The sequence below is a fragment of the Ranitomeya variabilis genome, chromosome 6, assembly GCF_051348905.1.
Source record: "Ranitomeya variabilis isolate aRanVar5 chromosome 6, aRanVar5.hap1, whole genome shotgun sequence".
NCBI classification, from domain to species: domain Eukaryota; kingdom Metazoa; phylum Chordata; class Amphibia; order Anura; family Dendrobatidae; genus Ranitomeya; species Ranitomeya variabilis.
In genome coordinates this window covers 249,882,132-249,900,447 of record NC_135237.1, presented here as the reverse complement: position 1 = coordinate 249,900,447, position 18,316 = coordinate 249,882,132, and the positions used below count along the sequence as shown (strand labels likewise).

The 18,316-nt window shown below is 44.9% G+C and overlaps 1 protein-coding gene across 1 annotated transcript in view; it reads right to left on the bottom strand.

Annotated features, from left to right (window-relative positions):
- Positions 1-18,316, bottom strand: part of EPB41L4B (erythrocyte membrane protein band 4.1 like 4B) — a 1,243,532-nt gene that overhangs the window by 94,651 nt on the left and 1,130,565 nt on the right. The gene's annotated exons all lie outside the window — the stretch shown is intronic.

Sequence of the window (18,316 nt, the reverse complement as noted above, 5' to 3'; positions counted from 1 at the left end):
TGTGGGCTTATATTAATAACTTGGGAAAAGGCTATGGATATTGGCCCTTTCCCAGACTAATAACACCAGCCCTCAGCTTTCCCAGAAATGGTGCATCCATTAGATGCCTCAGCTCTTCCCACTTGCCCTAATGCATTGGCAAGCGAGCTAATGGTTTTGAGGTTGATGTCTGCTTTTTAATGCCAGCTGACATCAAGCCCTGGTTTTAGTAATGGAGAGGCGCCTATAAGAAACCCTCATTAAAACCCATAAGGTTAAATAAAAAAACACAGAAAAGTCCTTTATTTGTACAAATCACTCCCCAACACTCTTCTACGCATTTATTACCTTTAACAAATCAAATTTTCCAAAGGTGTTCGCCATACATCCATCAAACATCGAGCTCCAAATCTGCTACATCTGGAGGGTGTGTTGAGTGGTGACATGGGTAATGCAACCATTCAGCACGCCAGCTGGAGCACACTGACAGTAGCCTGAGAAAGCTCCAGCAGTGACAAGTGCTGATGTTAATAAAGTAACCATGAAATGCGGTAATCTTACTGACATCAGTGCTCGTCACTGCAGCAGCATTCTCACTCGACACTGTGTGTTTTGGCTGGCATGCTGAGTGGTCACAGTACTCATATCACCGCTCAACACAACATCCAGATGTAGCAGAGTTGGAGATCAAAGATGGTACAGCAATGGAGACCAGTCCCGGGGGGAACATTAGTAGCTGTAGAGGAAAGGTGATGCAGCCCCCCAAAAAGAGGCCATACTTATATATAGCAAGGCTATATTTTCATGTTCCTGTCATGGAGCTATGCCTGTAAGTGTACATTTATTTGCATGCTGTATCTTTAAGGTGTTATGCTAAATTTGGCTTAGCACATTTTAACACAACTTTTTTACAGGACCACTTCCAACCTTCGGGAGTGTGATACCCCATCAAAGTTGGAAGTGGGTGAAGGGCTGAAGGAATAAGCAGGACCATCTGGGCTAGCAACATCAGCGTCTTCAGAAAAACATCAGGTGGCAGGCAGTAGTCCTACTGTGGCCCTAGATACTTCACCCCCTGCAGCGGCAATGCCTCCAATTGAGCCAGAGCTTGTATTTCACATTTTTGAGCTGGGAATTTTGAGACGCTGGCAAAATTCACCCAACAGGAGTAGTGTGGCCACCCAAACAGCAACACCACCCCCGCCATATCCATATGCTCATCGTTCCGGACCCTCACAACAAATGGTTTTCAACCATAAGCAAGAAAGCTGACACCCAGGGGCACATTTACAACCTCACCATTAGAGGCCCACAAACACACAGGTGCTCCAGAGAGTACACCCATGAGCCAATATGTAGCCCAACTATCCAGGGAACTTTTGGCCCTACACATCCCTTTTCATACCAATCAGCATACAACCGTCACCTCTTGGCATCTTTTAATGATCCCCCTCCCCTTCCACCTAAACCCCATCAACCTTCAACCTGTCCCACCACCCCATCCAGATTCTCCATGTTCTTTAATGTGTTTGCTAGCACATATTTATTTAGGACAAAATTTACACAAAAAAGCATGAAAGGCACAACTCTGAATAAATAACAATATTTTGGAGACATGAAAAGATCATTAAAAAACTTAAATATATACATTCTTCTCAAATGTGGCAGAACCCTCTGGCAACATAAAATAATTTGAAAACATTTCTTGAACTCTGATGCCTGAAGGTTCACGCCATCTTCCAGGAAGGTTACACACTAGAAGCGATTCTGGAATGGACACTAGCAACATCTGCTGAATCTGGAGAGTCATGTATTAGTGTGAAATTGTGCAGGATGTCACATGCTTGAATGACGGCACTTACAATTTGTTCACTTAATTGGAGAGCACTCATCAACACCCTCCATTAAGCGACCAAAATACCAAAGGCACATGAGACAAAATGGCGGATCCTCCGTTGTTCGGTCAAATCCCTTCTTGGGAATGGCCGCATGACATGGTAGGTCACTTGAAAGGCTTCATCCCCTACCAGAACATGAGGAACTGGTTCACCAGTAGATCCAGGCAGGATCCGTGGGGGAGGGACTCCTATGTAATTGTTTTGAAGCCGTCATCCCAATAAAGAATAATTGAAGATTCTGGAATCTCCAGTTCTTCCATAGGCCCTAGTATCTACAATTAGAAAACCGTAGTTGCTATCAGCCACGTCTAGCAGAACTACAGAGAAATATTGTTTATATTTATAGTATTGGGACCCTGAGTTTGGCGGCTTCTTCACATGGATGTGTTTTCCATTGATGAATCACTCATGATGAATCACCCTGGAAATGTGGATCCAGTCTTCAGTGGTTGGTTCGGGCATTACCGCTTCCCGAAGGCACTTCAAAATGAGTTTGAAGGTGTTCGAGATGATGCTTGAAACAGTGGATATCCCCAAAAGAAAATCCATATGTAGTGCTGCGTATGGATGTCCCATAGATAGAAATCTGAAAGGGTTAGGGAGAAGATTGTTAACAATAAGTACGAAGACACACGGGCAAAAAACCACAACATTATGTTATTATGGCTTGTTAAGTTGTTCCAGGTTTTATTTTTTTCATGGCCCCAAAAACCATGTCCACAAATGCTCAAACGCCACCCAAACACAAAGGTTTTTAAACACACAGGACACCTTATAAGGGCTCTTTAAGGGTGACAATCAAATTTCAATGCATATTGTTTTTCTGTGCAACCTGCAATGCCATGTTTCTTCAATGTAAAGGGCATCACATAATAAGGCTGGAGTCACACTAGTCTGTAATACGGACGAGTGTTATGCGAAGAAAAAAAAAAAAAATCGCACAGCACACGGACCATCAATGTGACTTGCGAGAAATTCTCAGGCATTGGGCAGGTGACAGGAAAGGCTCAGCCATTATTTGCTCATTTTGCAAGTGTGTGAGAAAATCTCACCATACGGATGAGATACTGATGATACACGGATACTTTTTTGAGAAAAAAACGCATCCTGGCATTGCACACGGATGAAATACGGATCACCATATGGAGAACATTTGTGCGATTCTCAGCAGACAAAATCGGACAGATTTTTTATACATTGTGTGTGACTCCAGCCTAATGCACATGAAGCACTAACAGGTCTGTAAGGGTAAGTTCACACCGCATTTTTTCAGCGTTTTTTTCTGCAGAAAAACCTGATCTCTTGGCAGGAAAGATACTGCAGAAAAAAAGCATGTTTTCCTTGGTTTTTATTGCATTTTTTGCAGCGGTTTTGACATGCTATATTTGTGTCTTGTGCATGCTGATAAGGTTTAGTGTTGAAAAATAATGTCCTATTCCATAAAATCAGGTTTTGGCACAAAAAGCGTTTTTTCGCTCCACATTCAAGTCAATGGGTGAAAAACGCTGATAGAAGTGACATGCTCTATTGTCCAAAGAAACATGCAAAGCACAAAATACTGATGACAAAAAAAAAAATGTGTGTACATGATATTTTCTGAAATCTCAGACTTTGTTGTAACTGTAAAATAAATGAAAATTTGAATTAAAAAAAACGCTGAAAAAAAAACCTAGTGTGAACTTGGCTTAACCCCTTTCTGACGTTGGGAATAATAATATGCCCACGTCAGAATCCCTCCCTTTGATGTGGGCTCCAGCGCTTTCCCAGCACAAGTTAGCTGTTTTATACAGCTGACATGTGCTTCTAACAACCGCGATCTACCCGTAGCTGTTAACCTGTTGAATGCTGCAGTCAATTTCTTACAGCGGTGTATAAATCGCGTTTACTGGAAGCGTGCCGTAAATCCTGCTCATCGGTGACTCAGTCACGTGATCGTGGGTCATTGATGGGTTGGCATGATAACAAGAGGTCTTCAGTAGCCCTCTATGGTTGTCATAGCCGGATTGCTATGAGCACCACTCAGTGGTCAGCGCTAAAGCAAGTGAACATTTCTGCTACACACAGGAGATCTGATCATTGCCCGTGTGTAGCAAAGGCGATCAGGCAACTGCAGCTTCTAGTATCCCATGGACACTATTGAAGCAAGTAAAAAAATAAAAAAAGTTTTTCAAATTATTAAAAAAATTTAAAAAATAAAAGTTCAAATCACCCCCCTTTAGCCCCATTCAAAATTAAGCAATAATAAAAAAAAAATTCAAATATATACATATTTTGTATTGCCATGCTCAGAATTGCCCAATCAATATTGATTTTATTCCAATTGCTAAACGGCGTAGCGAGAAAAAAAATTTAAAACGCCATAATTACATTTTTTTGGGTCACCGCTACATTGCAATAAAATTCAATAGATCGTATCTACACCAAAATGGTATCAATAAATACATAATCTTGGCGTGCAAAAAATAAGTCCTCGCCCAATCCGAGATCACGAAAAATGTAGACGCTACAGGTCTCGGAGAATGGCGCCATTTTTTTTTTTTACCAAAGTTTGGATTTTTTTTTTTTTTTTCACCCGTTAAATAAAACAGAACCTAGACATGTTTGGTATCTATGAACTCGTAATGACCTGGAGAATCATAATTGCAGGTCAGTTTTAGCATTTAGTGAACATGGTAAAAAACAACAACAAAAAAAAACAAAACAAAAGCTGTGACATTGCACTTTTTCTGCAACTTCACAGCACTTCAAATTTTTTTTCCCGTTTTCCAGTACATGATGATATGTTTAAAACCAATGGTGTTGTTCAAAAGTACAACTTTTTCCACAAGAAAACAAGCCCTCACATGGCCATTTTGATCATAAAATAAAAAAAGTTATGGCTCTGGGAAGAAGGGGAGCAAAATCGAAAACGTAAAAATGAAAATACCTCCGGTTGTTAAGGGGTTAATAGACAAACCTGGAGAGAAACATTCACTGTTGTCCCTTTTTTAAAATAAAGAAAAACAAAAGGAAATAAAAAGCAAAATGTAGGACTGGCTCAGGTGGCAAACACGCATAAGATTTTGTCACTTACCTCAGGATCAACAGGAGTCATTCTTCTGCAGAAATTCATCTCCAAAAAGGGGTATTTTGCCCGGTCAGGCCTGGGTGTAGAGCTTCCAGGAAGCAGTTAAAAGCTTGAATCTGCATTCGGCAGTAAGCAAATAATTTTTCAGAATGCTGCCATAGATCGCCATACAGACAAACATTTGCAGAGGAGATGATGGATCCAGAATCTTCTACATGTTCTGGGCTCCACAACGGCTGGGTTCCTTGAGCCAAATTCCTTGGAGAGCATCCAGCGAAATGTAACCTTCTCATGCTCACAAAACAAAGAAAGATTGCTGGTCATATCTGGTTTAAAAGATGCAACAAAGCCAGACATGAAAAAAAAAAAAAACATATATATGTTCCCAGCCTTTTCCCTTTAGGAGGGTGTTTTTATATGGTTAGAAATCAATCAGCAACTTGATTTATATGGTTTAATTTTTTGTTAAAATGTGTTTAAAAATACATTGCATACAGATTGCATATGCATATCATACAGATGTCCATACCTCCCAACCGTCCCGATTTCAGCGGGACAGTCCCGCTTTGGCACCGGGGTCCCGCTGTCCCGCTTCGGGCATTTAAAATCCCGAATTTGCGGCCGCCAGTGAAGCCCCGCCCACTTCCGGGACGTAGAGAGAGCCCGATTACTGTACCCGCAGCTGTTCGTTCCGTTCCCTGCCTGGGACTGTCTGCGTTGTAGCCACGCCCCCTTGAGTTGCCTCACCGCCCGCCTCCGGCTTCCTCCTCAACGTGGGCGGACTCTGAGGACACTAGAGCGGCAGCGCCAGCACCCGGACTGGTTTCTCGTGACCGCGGGAGCAGCGAGCGGGGATCTGCAGACTGACTGTAAGTGAATGTGTCTCTCCCCCTCTCCATGCAGCGCTGCCCGTTACAGCAGAGACTCTGATCTGACAGCATTAGGAGGACTGACACAAACTTTGTCTCCCCATGCAGCGCACCCCGCTCCCACTCTCCCCCTGGTACCCATCCATCGGATTCTCCACCAACCTGGTGCAGCACCCCTCTCCCCATGGTTATCGTTAAAGGGGTATTGTCACCCAAAATGCTAAATACGGCAGCAGCATGCCGACCCCTCACCCCGTTACTCACCTCTGACTCCACCGCCTCAGGAATCTTCGGTCGCACTTCACGTATGCGCACTCCGGGGGTCAGGAGGACCTGGTGCCGGGCAGATGTGCTCCGTGGGTGTTACTATGTTTTTAGCCCTGTCGAACCCATAACACAAATTACATGAACACAAAATGGTGCTCGGTGTATATCAGGGAGATATATACAAAAGGGACTTGGCCCCTATAATAATTATACCAGTAAGGCCGGCGTCACACTCGGCGTAAGACAATACGCCACGTATTATACGGCCGTACTACGGGCGTAATACGGAGAAATGTCCCCAAAATATTGATCCGTAGTCAGGGTGTGTCAGCGTATTTTATGCTATGGGGCATTTTATACGTGCCCCATCACGTGGGGCAAGTATACTGTACGCAGCATCATGTGGGGCCATTATACAGTATGGAGCATAATGTGGCCAATGGCCATTGTACAGTATGGAGCGTCGTGTGTGGCCATATTTTTTTGTTCATAATTATTGTTAACGAAACATTGTGATCAGAAGTGCTAAATGGGTGTGGTTGGGGCGTGGCTAGTTGTGAAATGGGTGTGGCCTAAAATTTGCTACGCGCGCCGCTGACTTTGTCCCTCTTTCCCTTCCCCTAAAGTTGGGAGGTATGGATGTCATACTGGTGCTAGGTGAGGAAAAAAATGCACACTCGCAAAACATACTGATGCTAAATGAGAAAAAATGCATACTTGCATGACATGCATGAATACTCACCTTACACTCACCAACTTTTCTGGCTGAGAATCTCAGCCTCTTTATACAGTATACACAGATATGAGCGTACCCTTAAGGCCTAAAACCAGTAAAACGCTTAGTAACAGCCTAAGGCCTCCTTCACATATCCCACTGATTGCTGTACAGGAAAAACCAGTGAGATCCTTGTTCCACGTTCGTTTGCCATCCATATTTACGTATGTGACATCAGTGTGTTTATGTGCTGTACGTGGTCCGTGTGTCCATGTCCCTGTATTTTGCATCCGGGTGCCGTCCGTGTGATACGTACCAGCGCCTAGGAAAGGCCGACTACTGAAATCAGAGCTCATCATTGTCTCCTGGTTGTGCTTGAGCATGGTCTCCTGAACAATTTTCATAACTAGCAGAAGGACAGCCCATGACTGGGGACTGATTTTAATAATCTGGGACAAGGGACAATACCATATAAGGTTCCCAGGCTATTAATACCAGCTCACAGCTGTTTGCTTAGCCTTTCCTGGTGAATTTACGGGGGACCCCCCAAAAAAAGACATAGGGTCCTCCTATAAATTTAAACCAGCAAAGGCTAAACTGACAGCTGTGGGCTAATATTAATAACTTGGCAAAGGGTCAGAGATATTGCCCCCCCCAAGCTACCAACATCAGCTGTCAGGCACCCCATAAATGGCGCATCCATAATATGCGCCAAATCTGCCACTTTGCCTCACTCTTTCTAATACTATTGTAGGAACTCAAGGATTCTGGTAGCGTGGGGCAATGAACAGACAGAGACGGGTTTCTTTAGTGCAAATAGTGTATTTGTACAACAGCAAATAACACCCAAAACAATATACTGACAACCCGCAATGAAACAAGTCCTTGAAACTTATACAGAAAAACGGCAGAGTTCTTAAGACAGAATCCTCAGCAAGCTGATCAAAAGGTGAGTGTTAATGGTGATGTGGTGCGAATCAAAACACTGAGAAAGAGTCAAATCCAGGTATGTAGTAAACACAGGGAAGTCCAGAACAAGTCCTCAGGTTAATCCCAGGTATGACATGAACACGGATAAGTCCAGAAACTAGTTCACAAGTTGATCCCAGATGTGGCATGAACATGAGTAAGTCCAGAAACAGGTTCACATTAAAGTATTATACTGGTGTTGGTTCCAGCAGCTCCCACCGGGGGGAGTAATGAAGGATTAAGAAGCAACACACAGTCCAGAAACACAGTTCTTACCAGGAGGAGTGAACCAAGGGTTAAGTCCCAAAGTCAAAAGCCTAAAAAAATATGCAGAGAATGTCCAGAGTCAGGGGTAGAAGCACACTAAGAACAAGCAGCTGAGCTGAAGAAGGGGAATGGAAGCAGAATACTCCAGCAAGGAAGCTGACACCTGAGACAGGTTTAAACAAATGAGCAGGAAGTAGTGCAGACAAAAGCAGCAAACTCCATCTTAACAAAGGGCTAGATCATTCACAAGGTGACTTGGAAAACCCAGAATACTGACATTACTCCCCCTAAAAAAGGCCTCAGGACGGTCCTGGACCAGGCTTGTCTGGGTATCTACGATGAAACTGAGCAACCTTCAGGGGAGCATCGATGTTACTTACTGGTTCCCAAGAATCGTTTTCAGGAGAGTAACCCTGCCATCTAACTAGATACTGAAGCCTGTTCCTATTAAGTCTTGAATCAATAATGTCCTGTACCACAAATTGTTCTTCGCCATCAATCAACACTGGTGGAGGTACGATACGTCCCTGAAATGTGTTGAGAGAAACCGGTTTTAATAAAGAAACATGAAATACTGGGTGTACCTTTAGAGTTCGTGGTAGCTTCAGCCGACAAGCAACAGAGCTCACAATCCCGGTAATCTTGAATGGACTGATGAACTTTTGTCCCAGTTTCTGCAAAGGAGCACCCAATCTTAGATTCTTGGTGGACAACCAAACCGAGTCTCCTACCTTGTACATAGGTGCTGGTTTCCGGAATCTATCGGCCGACTTCTTGTAACGCTCCTGTGCTACGGTCAGGGAGTCTTTCAAAACTTCGAGATGATGTTGCAACACCGCCACTCTGTCTTGAACTGCCAGTACCAAAGTAGCAACTGGAGACCTAGGCAAAATATTTGGATGATATCTCAGATTGGCAAAAAAAGGCGTTACCTTCGTGGAACTGCTCTGTGAGTTGTCATATGAAAATTTCGCTAAAGGAAGTAGCTTCAGCCAATCATCCTGCAAATGACTGATGTAACATCATAGAAATTGCTCCAAGGTTTGATTGGTCCGTTCGGTCTGCCCATTGGTCTGAGGATGGTATGCAGAAGACAAGCAAACATTAATGTGGAGCGCAGAACAAAAATCTTTCCAAAACCTAGAGGTAAATTATATTCCCTGGTCATAGATGATCTCATCTGGTACCCCATGCAGCCGAAAAACGTTCTGGATAACCAGATCCACTGTCTCTGTAGCTGAGGGAAGACTGGTGCAAGGAATAAAATGAGTAGCCTTCGTTAAACGGTCCACTACCACCAAAATTCTATTTTTACCCCCAGAGATGGGTAACTCCACAATAAAGTCCATCGAAATAGACCCCCAAGGGCAAGATGGTACGGGTAGCGGCTTAAGAAGGACAGTAGGTGAAACGTGAGGGACTTTGTACTGGGCACAAACCTCACAAGAGCAGGCATAGTCATTCATATCTTTCAAGCAGGTAGGCCACCAGAAAAAACGACTTAAAAATTCCTGCGTCTTCTGTACCCCCCTATGTCCAGCTAATACGGAGTCGTGGACCAATTTGAAAATTCGACGTCTCAGCCTCTGGGACATAAATACATTGATCTCTAAGCCATCAGACAAGATGAAAATGGCATCAGACAAGACGGGCTTAGACGGGATCCCAGTCACGGAGTCCGTCGTGTGGATTCGGGATAATGCATTGGCTTTCCCATTACGTGAATCTGGGCGGTACAAGATAATAAAATCAAACTGGTTCAAGAACAAACTCCATCTAGCTTGTTGAGAAGAGAGACATCTGGCGGACTTAAGGAATTCCAAATTACGGTGATCTGTGAGCACTACTACCTGTTCAGTTGCTCCCTGCAAATGGTGTCTCCATTCCTTAAAGGGCCACTGTCACCCCCTCCAGCCGTTATAAACTAAAAGAGCCACCTTGTGCATCAGTAATGCTGCAGTCTAACAAGGTGGCTCTTTTAGTTTTTGCTTCTGTTATTCCCTCAATAAAGCGTTTTATAATTTTCCCTAAATACCTATCTTTGTACCTGGAGGCAGGTCTGAAGCCTCCTCCGTGAAGCACCCAACTGCCATCACTCATCTCTTCTTGGGTGATGGTCGCCGCCCCCTGCGCGCTGTTCTTCTTAAATCCGGTGCCTGCGCTGTGCGTGCCTGCCTGCGCTGTGCGTGCCTGTGCGGGCAGTGCGGCCACCCTGTTGCTGAATCCCCGCCCCACACTGTGTTATGCATTATGCACAGTGCGGGGCTGGGATTCCTGGGCATGCGCACTGCACTGTTCAGACGCTCCCCCGGTCCCCCGCCTTCCAGCGTTGCCCGAATATACAGCTTTCCTTGCCGACGTTTGGAACAGCCGCAAAGAACAACGCTGAAAGGCGGGGGACCTGGGGAGCGTCAGACAAGCGCAGTGCGCATGCCCAGGAATCCCAGCCCCGCACTGTGCATAATGCATAACACAATGCGGGGCAGGGATTCAGCAACAGGGTGGCTGCACTGCCCGCACAGGCGCAGTCAGGCACCCGGCATCAGTTGCTATGACAGCCAATGAACACTGCCCTTGCCCCAGGCAGGCACGCACAGCGCAGGCGCCGGATTTAAGAAGAACAGCGCGCATGGGGGTGGCGACCATCGCCCAAGAAGAGATGAGTGACGGCAGTTGGGCACTTCACAAAGGAGGTTTCGGACCTGCCTCCAGGTACAAAGACAGGTATTTAGGGAAAATTATAAAACGCTTTATTGAAGAAATAACAGAAGCAAAAACTAAACGAGCCACCTTGCTAGACTGCAGCATTACTGATGCACAAGGTGGCTCTTTTAGTTTATAACGGCTGGAGGGGGTGACAGTGTCCCTTTAAAGGCAGAAATGATTGCCAAAAGTTCCTTATCTGCAATATTATAGTTCAGTTCACCAGATTTTCATCTTGCGAGAAAAGAAGGCACACGAGTGCAGTAAACCTTTGTCTCCGATTCGTTGTGAGAGGATTGCTCCCAATGCAGTCAGAAGCATTCACCTCCATGACAAAAGGCAATGCAGGATCCGGATGCATCAATATCAGAGCCGTGGTAAAACAAACCTTGAGGCGGTCAAAGGCTCCCTGGGCCTGCGAAGACCATACAAACTTCTTCCCCTTCTTAGTGAGGAGAGTGATGGGACAGACAATTTCTGAAAAATTCCAGATAAAACGTCTATAATAGTTAGCAAAACCAATGAATCGTAGTACCTCTTTAATGTTTCCTGGTACCGGCCAATCTATGATTGCCTGGATCTTGCTGGACTCCATATTCAATCCCTGGGGAGAAATAACATAGCCTAAAAATTGAATTTTGGAGCAATGAAATTCACACTTTTCGAGTTTGATGTACAAATGATTATCTCTCAAACGTCTGAGCACAGTCTTAACATGTTCCTGTAGGGAATCAAAGAAAATCAAGATGTCATCCAGGTAAATTACTACATAATGATCCAGTAAATCCCTGAAAATATTGTTGGTTAAGTGTTGAAAAGCAGCAGGAGCGTTACAGAGTCCGAATGGCATCACTAAATATTCAAAATGTCCATACCGGCATCTGAAAGCTGTCTTCCATTCGTCTCCAGGATGTATACGGAGTAAATTATATGCCCCACGAAGGTCTAATTTGGTAAATATTTTGGCTTGGCGAACTCTCTCCAACAATTCAGGAATTAGCGGCAACGGGTACCTGTTACGAATGGTTACCTTATTTAGCTCCCGGTAGTCAATGCAAGGTCTTAGAGGTCCCATCTTTCTTTATTACAAAGAATATGGGGGCTCCCGCTGGTGAAGAAGATGGTAGGATAAACCCCTTGGCTAAATTCTCATCTATATATTCTCGTAATGTTTTTAATTCTGGAGCTGCCAAGGGGTAAACATGGCCGAAAGGAATCGCTGCTCCAGGAAGCAGTTCTATGGGGCAGTCATATGGTCTATGTGGAGGGAGTTGGTCTGCCTTCCTCTTGTCACAGACATCCGAGAATTCCTGGTAAACCAGAGGGAGAGTAGATACCTGTATTGTTTCTTCCAAATTCTGGGTAACTGGAGCCGTTACCATTGGACTGATGGTAGGACTACACTTCGGGAGAAATCTCCTTGGTTTCCAAATTGATGTTTGGATTTTGTGACCGTAACCAGGGAATTCCTAAAATTACAGGAAAATGGGGAGACGATATTAACATAAATGAAAGGGTTTCCTGATGGTCTGGTTCCATCTCACACTTCAGAAGCACCGTCTCCCGGTCTACTGGTCTGGAAACTAATGGAGAACATCCACCGTTTCTATGGTGACTGGTGAGGCTCTTAGTTGTGTCTTAATACCATGTTCCCTGGCAAAAGAAGAATCCATGAAATTCCCACCTGCTCCAGAGTCTATCATAGCAGAACTTGATATCCATTGTCCCTCCCACAGGATCTAAATAGGAAGAGAACAATGTGAATATTTCTCTCCTTGATCTTTAGGGGATGTTGACATCAATGTTAATGGAACCACAACATCTAGATGTAAACTGGTCTCCGAAACCTCTGACTCAGTGTCCATATTGTCATAATCCCCTACTGCCACCAACACCTTGTTAGGTCGCCTGGGATATTTAGGACAATTAATGAGGAAATGATCCGATTGACTGCAATAAAAACATAAGCGCTCACGAAAACGATATTCACAGCGTTAATTACTCTCACATTTTTGTAGTGAGTCCACTTGCATAGGCACCTCCTCGGCCTTCCGCGGGTTCTTGCTTGTAGTTTCCCTAGACGGAAGAGCAAAATTAGTGATGTGATTTAAAGCTGCCAATTTATCTGGTCTTCGTTCAGTTAGGCAGATATCAATACGAACACAGTGTTGCAAAAATAACTCAAACTCCTGGGGAGACTCTGAGCGAGCTAGCTCATCCTTGATTGCACTGGACAAACCTTTCCTAAAAATTGGCAATAAAGCATTGTTATCCCAGTTGGTATCCACCACTAACCTCTTAAATTCAGTAATATATTCTATGACTGAACGTTTCCCCTGGCGTAAGGAAAGTAAGGCAGTTTCGGCGGTGGCACAGCACTTGGGATCATCAAACATTTGCGCCATAGCTGTCAGAAAATTATTTAAATTATTCAGACGGACATCGTGACTTTCAACCATAGGATTTGCCCAAGCCAAGTGCCCATGATGTCAACAGCATAATAATACATAATACCTTAGATCTATCAGACTGATAGTAGGAGGCATGTACATCAAAGAGTAATATGCATTGATTAATAAACCCGCAGAATTGACTTTGGTCACCATTAAACCGGAATGGAGGCAATTTGGGCATACTGGTGGGTGGTGTATGCTGAGCGGGTAAGGTCTCCTGAGCCTCTATCAATGTTATGACCCCAATGGCAGAGGGTCTCAGAAATAATTACTAAGTCTGCAAACACAAAAAACCAGCTCATAGGGCAGTGGTAACTGAGCTGACCATATATCTAATCCTAGCACCACAAATAGCAGCAGCCGGGGAACGTGCCTACGTTGGTTCTAGACGTCTCGCGCCAGCCGGAGAACTAACTAACCCTAGAAGGGAAAAGAAAGACCTTTCTTGCCTCCAGAGAAAAGACCCCAAAAGTTGGATACAAGCCCCCAACAAATAATAACGGTGAGGTAAGAGGAAAAGACAAACATAAGAATGAGCTAGGTATTTAGCAAAGAGAGGCCCACTAGCTAATAGCAGAATATAGTAAGATGACTTATATGGTCAGCAAAAACCCTATCAAAATATCCACGCTGGATATTCAAGAACCCCCGAACCGTCTAATGGCCCGGGGGGAGAACACCAGCCCCCTAGAGCTTCCAGCAAGGACAGGAATCACATTTAGTACAAGCTGGACAAAAATGAGAGCAAGCAAATAACCAAAAAACAAAGAAGCAGGACTTAGCTTAATTTTGCACGAACCAGGACCAGCAGACAGCAGCAAACAGAAAGGATCTGATTACAACGATGCCAGGCACTGGACTAAGGATCCAGGAAGTTTATATAGCAACACCCCTGGACTAACGACCCAGGTGGGTGCCAAACTGAGGAAAGACAATCCCAGAGTCATATCACTAGTAACCACAAGAGGGAGCCAAAAAGTCTAATTCACAACAGTACCCCCCCTTAAGGAGGGGTCACCGAACCCTCACCAAGACCACCAGGGCGATCAGGATGAGCAGCATGAAAGGCACGAACTAAATCGGCCGCATGCACATCAGAGGCAACCACCCAGGAATTATCCTCCTGACCATAGCCCTTCCACTTGACCAGATACTGAAGCCTCCGTCTGGAGAGACGAGAATCCAAGATCTTCTCCACCACGTACTCCAACTCGCCCTCAACCAACACCGGAGCAGGAGGCTCAACAGAAGGAACCACAGGTACAACGTACCGCCGCAACAAAGACCTATGGAACACGTTGTGAATGGCAAACGACACCGGAAGATCCAAGCAAAAGGACACAGGATTAAGGATTTCCAATATCTTGTAAGGACCGATGAAGCGAGGCTTAAATTTAGGAGAGGAGACCTTCATAGGAACAAATCGAGAAGACAGCCATACCAAATCCCCAACACGAAGTCGGGGACCCACACCGCGGCGGCGGTTGGCAAAACGCTGAGCCTTCTCCTGTGACAACTTTAAGTTGTCCACCACATGAATCCAGATCTGCTGCAACCTATCCACCACAGAATCTACCCCAGGACAGTCAGAAGGCTCCACCTGTCCCGAGGAAAAACGAGGGTGGAAACCAGAGTTGCAGAAAAATGGCGAAACCAAAGTAGCAGAACTAGCCCGATTATTAAGGGAAAACTCAGCCAACGGCAAGAAGGTCACCCAATCATCCTGATCTGCCGAAACAAAACACCTCAAATAAGCCTCCAGAGTCTGATTAGTTCGCTCCGTTTGTCCATTAGTCTGAGGATGAAAGGCAGACAAAAACGACAAATCAATGCCCATCCTAGCACAAAAGGATCGCCAGAACCTGGAAACAAACTGGGATCCTCTGTCAGACACAATATTCTCAGGAATGCCGTGTAAACGAACCACATTCTGAAAGAACACAGGAACCAGATCGGAAGAGGAAGGCAGCTTAGGCAAAGGCACCAAATGGACCATTTTAGAAAAGCGATCACATACCACCCAGATGACAGACATGCCCTGAGACACCGGGAGATCTGAAATGAAATCCATGGAAATGTGTGTCCAAGGCCTCTTCGGGACAGGCAAGGGCAAGAGCAACCCGCTGGCACGAGAACAGCAAGGCTTAGCTCGAGCACAAGTCCCACAGGACTGCACAAATGACCGCACATCCCGTGACAAGGAAGGTCACCAAAAGGACCTAGCCACCAGATCTCTGGTGCCAAAAATTCCCGGATGCCCTGCCAACACCGAGGAATGAACCTCGGAAATGACTCTGCTGGTCCACTTATCAGGAACAAACAGTCTGTCAGGTGGACAAGAGTCAGGTCTACCAGCCTGAAATCTCTGCAACACACGTCGCAAATCAGGAGAAATGGCTGACAAGATAACTCCCTCTTTAAGAATACCAACTGGTTCTGCGACTCCAGGAGAGTCAGGCACAAAGCTCCTTGAAAGAGCATCAGCCTTCACATTCTTTGAACCTGGTAAATACGAGACCACAAAGTCAAAACGGGAGAAAAACAATGACCAGCGGGCCTGTCTAGGATTCAGGCGTTTAGCAGACTCGAGATACATCAAATTTTTGTGATCAGTCAAGACCACCACACGATGCTTAGCACCCTCGAGCCAATGACGCCACTCCTCAAATGCCCACTTCATGGCCAGCAACTCCTGATTGCCAACATCATAATTCCGCTCAGCAGGCGAAAACTTCCTAGAGAAGAAAGCACATGGTCTCATTACCGAGCAACCAGGGCCTCTCTGCGACAAAACGGCCCCTGCCCCAATCTCAGAAGCATCCACTTCGACCTGAAAGGGAAGTGAGACATCAGGCTGGCACAAAACAGGCGCCGAAGTAAACCGGCGCTTCAACTCTTGGAACGCCTCCACGGCTGCAGGAGCCCAGTTAGCAACATCAGAACCTTTCTTGGTCATATCCGTCAAAGGTTTAACAAAGCTAGAAAAATTAGCGATAAAACGACGGTAGAAGTTAGCAAAACCCAAGAACTTCTGAAGACTCTTAACTGACGAGGGTTGAGTCCAATCATGAATAGCTCGGACCTTGACTGGGTCCATCTCCATAGCAGAAGGGGAAAAAATAAACCCCAAAAAGGGAACCTTCTGTACTCCAAAGAGACACTTTGAGCCCTTAACAAACAAAGCATTCTCACGCAAAACCTGAAACACCATCCTGACCTGCTCCACATGTGAGTCCCAATCTTCAGAGAAAACCAGAATATCATCCAGATAAACAATCATAAATTTATCCAGATACTTCCGGAAAATATCATGCATAAAAGACTGAAACACTGAGGGAGCATTAGAGAGCCCAAAAGGCATCACCAAGTACTCAAAATGACCTTCGGGCGTATTAAATGCAGTCTTCCATTCATCTCCTTGCTTAATGCGCACAAGGTTGTACGCACCACGAAGATCTATCTTGGTGAACCACTTGGCACCTTTAATCCGGGCAAACAAGTCCGACAACAGAGGCAAAGGATACTGAAATTTAACAGTGATTTTATTCAGAAGCCGATAGTCAATACAAGTTCTCAAAGATCCGTCCTTCTTGGCCACAAAAAAGAATCCCGCACCAAGAGGGGAAGAGGATGGACGGATATGCCCCTTCTCCAGAGACTCCTTGATATACGAACGCATTGCAGCATGCTCAGGTACAGACAGATTAAATAGTCTTCCCTTAGGAAATTTACTACCTGGAATCAAATCTATGGCGCAATCACAGTCCCTATGAGGAGGCAGAGCACTGGACCTGGACTCGCTGAATACATCCTGATAATCAGACAAATACTCAGGAACTTCCGAAGGAGTAGAGGAAGCAATAGACACCGGCGGAGAATCAGCATGAATTCCCTGACAGCCCCAACTTGACACAGACATTGCCTTCCAATCCAAGACTGGATTGTGGGTCTGTAACCATGGCAGACCCAAAACGACCAAATCATGCATTTTATGCAGAACAAGAAAACGAATCACCTCCCGATGTTCAGGAGTCATGCACATGGTTACCTGCGTCCAAAACTGTGGTTTATTTTCCGCCAATGGCGTAGCATCAATACCTCTAAGAGGAATAGGATTTACCAACGGTTCAAGAACAAAACCACAGCGCTTGGCAAATGACAGATCCATAAGACTCAGGGCAGCGCCTGAATCCACAAACGCCATAACAGGGTAAGAAGACAATGAGCAAAGTAAAGTCACAGACAAAATAAATTTAGGTTGCAAATTACCAATGGCGACAGGACTAACAACCCTTGTTAGGCGTTTAGAGCATGCTGATATAACATGTGTAGAATCACCACAGTAAAAACACAACCCATTCTGATGTCTATGATTTTTCCGCTCATTTCTAGTCTGAATTCTATCACATTGCATTAAATCAGGTGTTTGTTCAGACAACACCACCAGAGGATTAGCGGTTTTGCGTTCCCGCACACGCCGGTCAATTTGAATAGCCAGCGCCATGGAATCGTTCAGACTTGTAGGAATGGGGAAACCCACCATCACATTCTTAATGGCTTCAGAAAGGCCATTTCTGAAATTTGCGGCCAGAGCACACTCATTCCACTGAGTAAGCACGGACCATTTCCGAAATTTTTGGCAATACACTTCAGCTTCATCCTGGCCCTGAGAAATAGCCAGCAAGGCTTTTTCTGCCTGAACTTCAAGATTGGGTTCCTCGTAAAGCAATCCGAGCGCCAGAAAAAACGCATCAATATTTGCCAATGCCGGATCTCCTGGCGCTAGCGAGAAAGCCCAATCCTGAGGGTCGCCCCGTAAAAAAGAGATAACAATTTTAACTTGCTGAGCTGAATCTCCAGATGAACGGGGTCTCAGAGATAGAAACAATTTACAATTATTCCTGAAATTCCTAAACTTAAATCGGTCTCCAGAAAACAGTTCAGGAATAGGTATTTTAGGTTCAGACATTGGACTACTGGTAACAAAATCTTGTATGCCCTGCACACGAGCAGCAAGCTGGTCTACGCTTGTAATCAAGGTCTGGACATTCATGTCTGCAGCAAGCACAAGCCACTCAGAGGTAAAGGGGAGGAAGAGAGGAAAAAAAAAAAAAAAACCCTCAGAATTT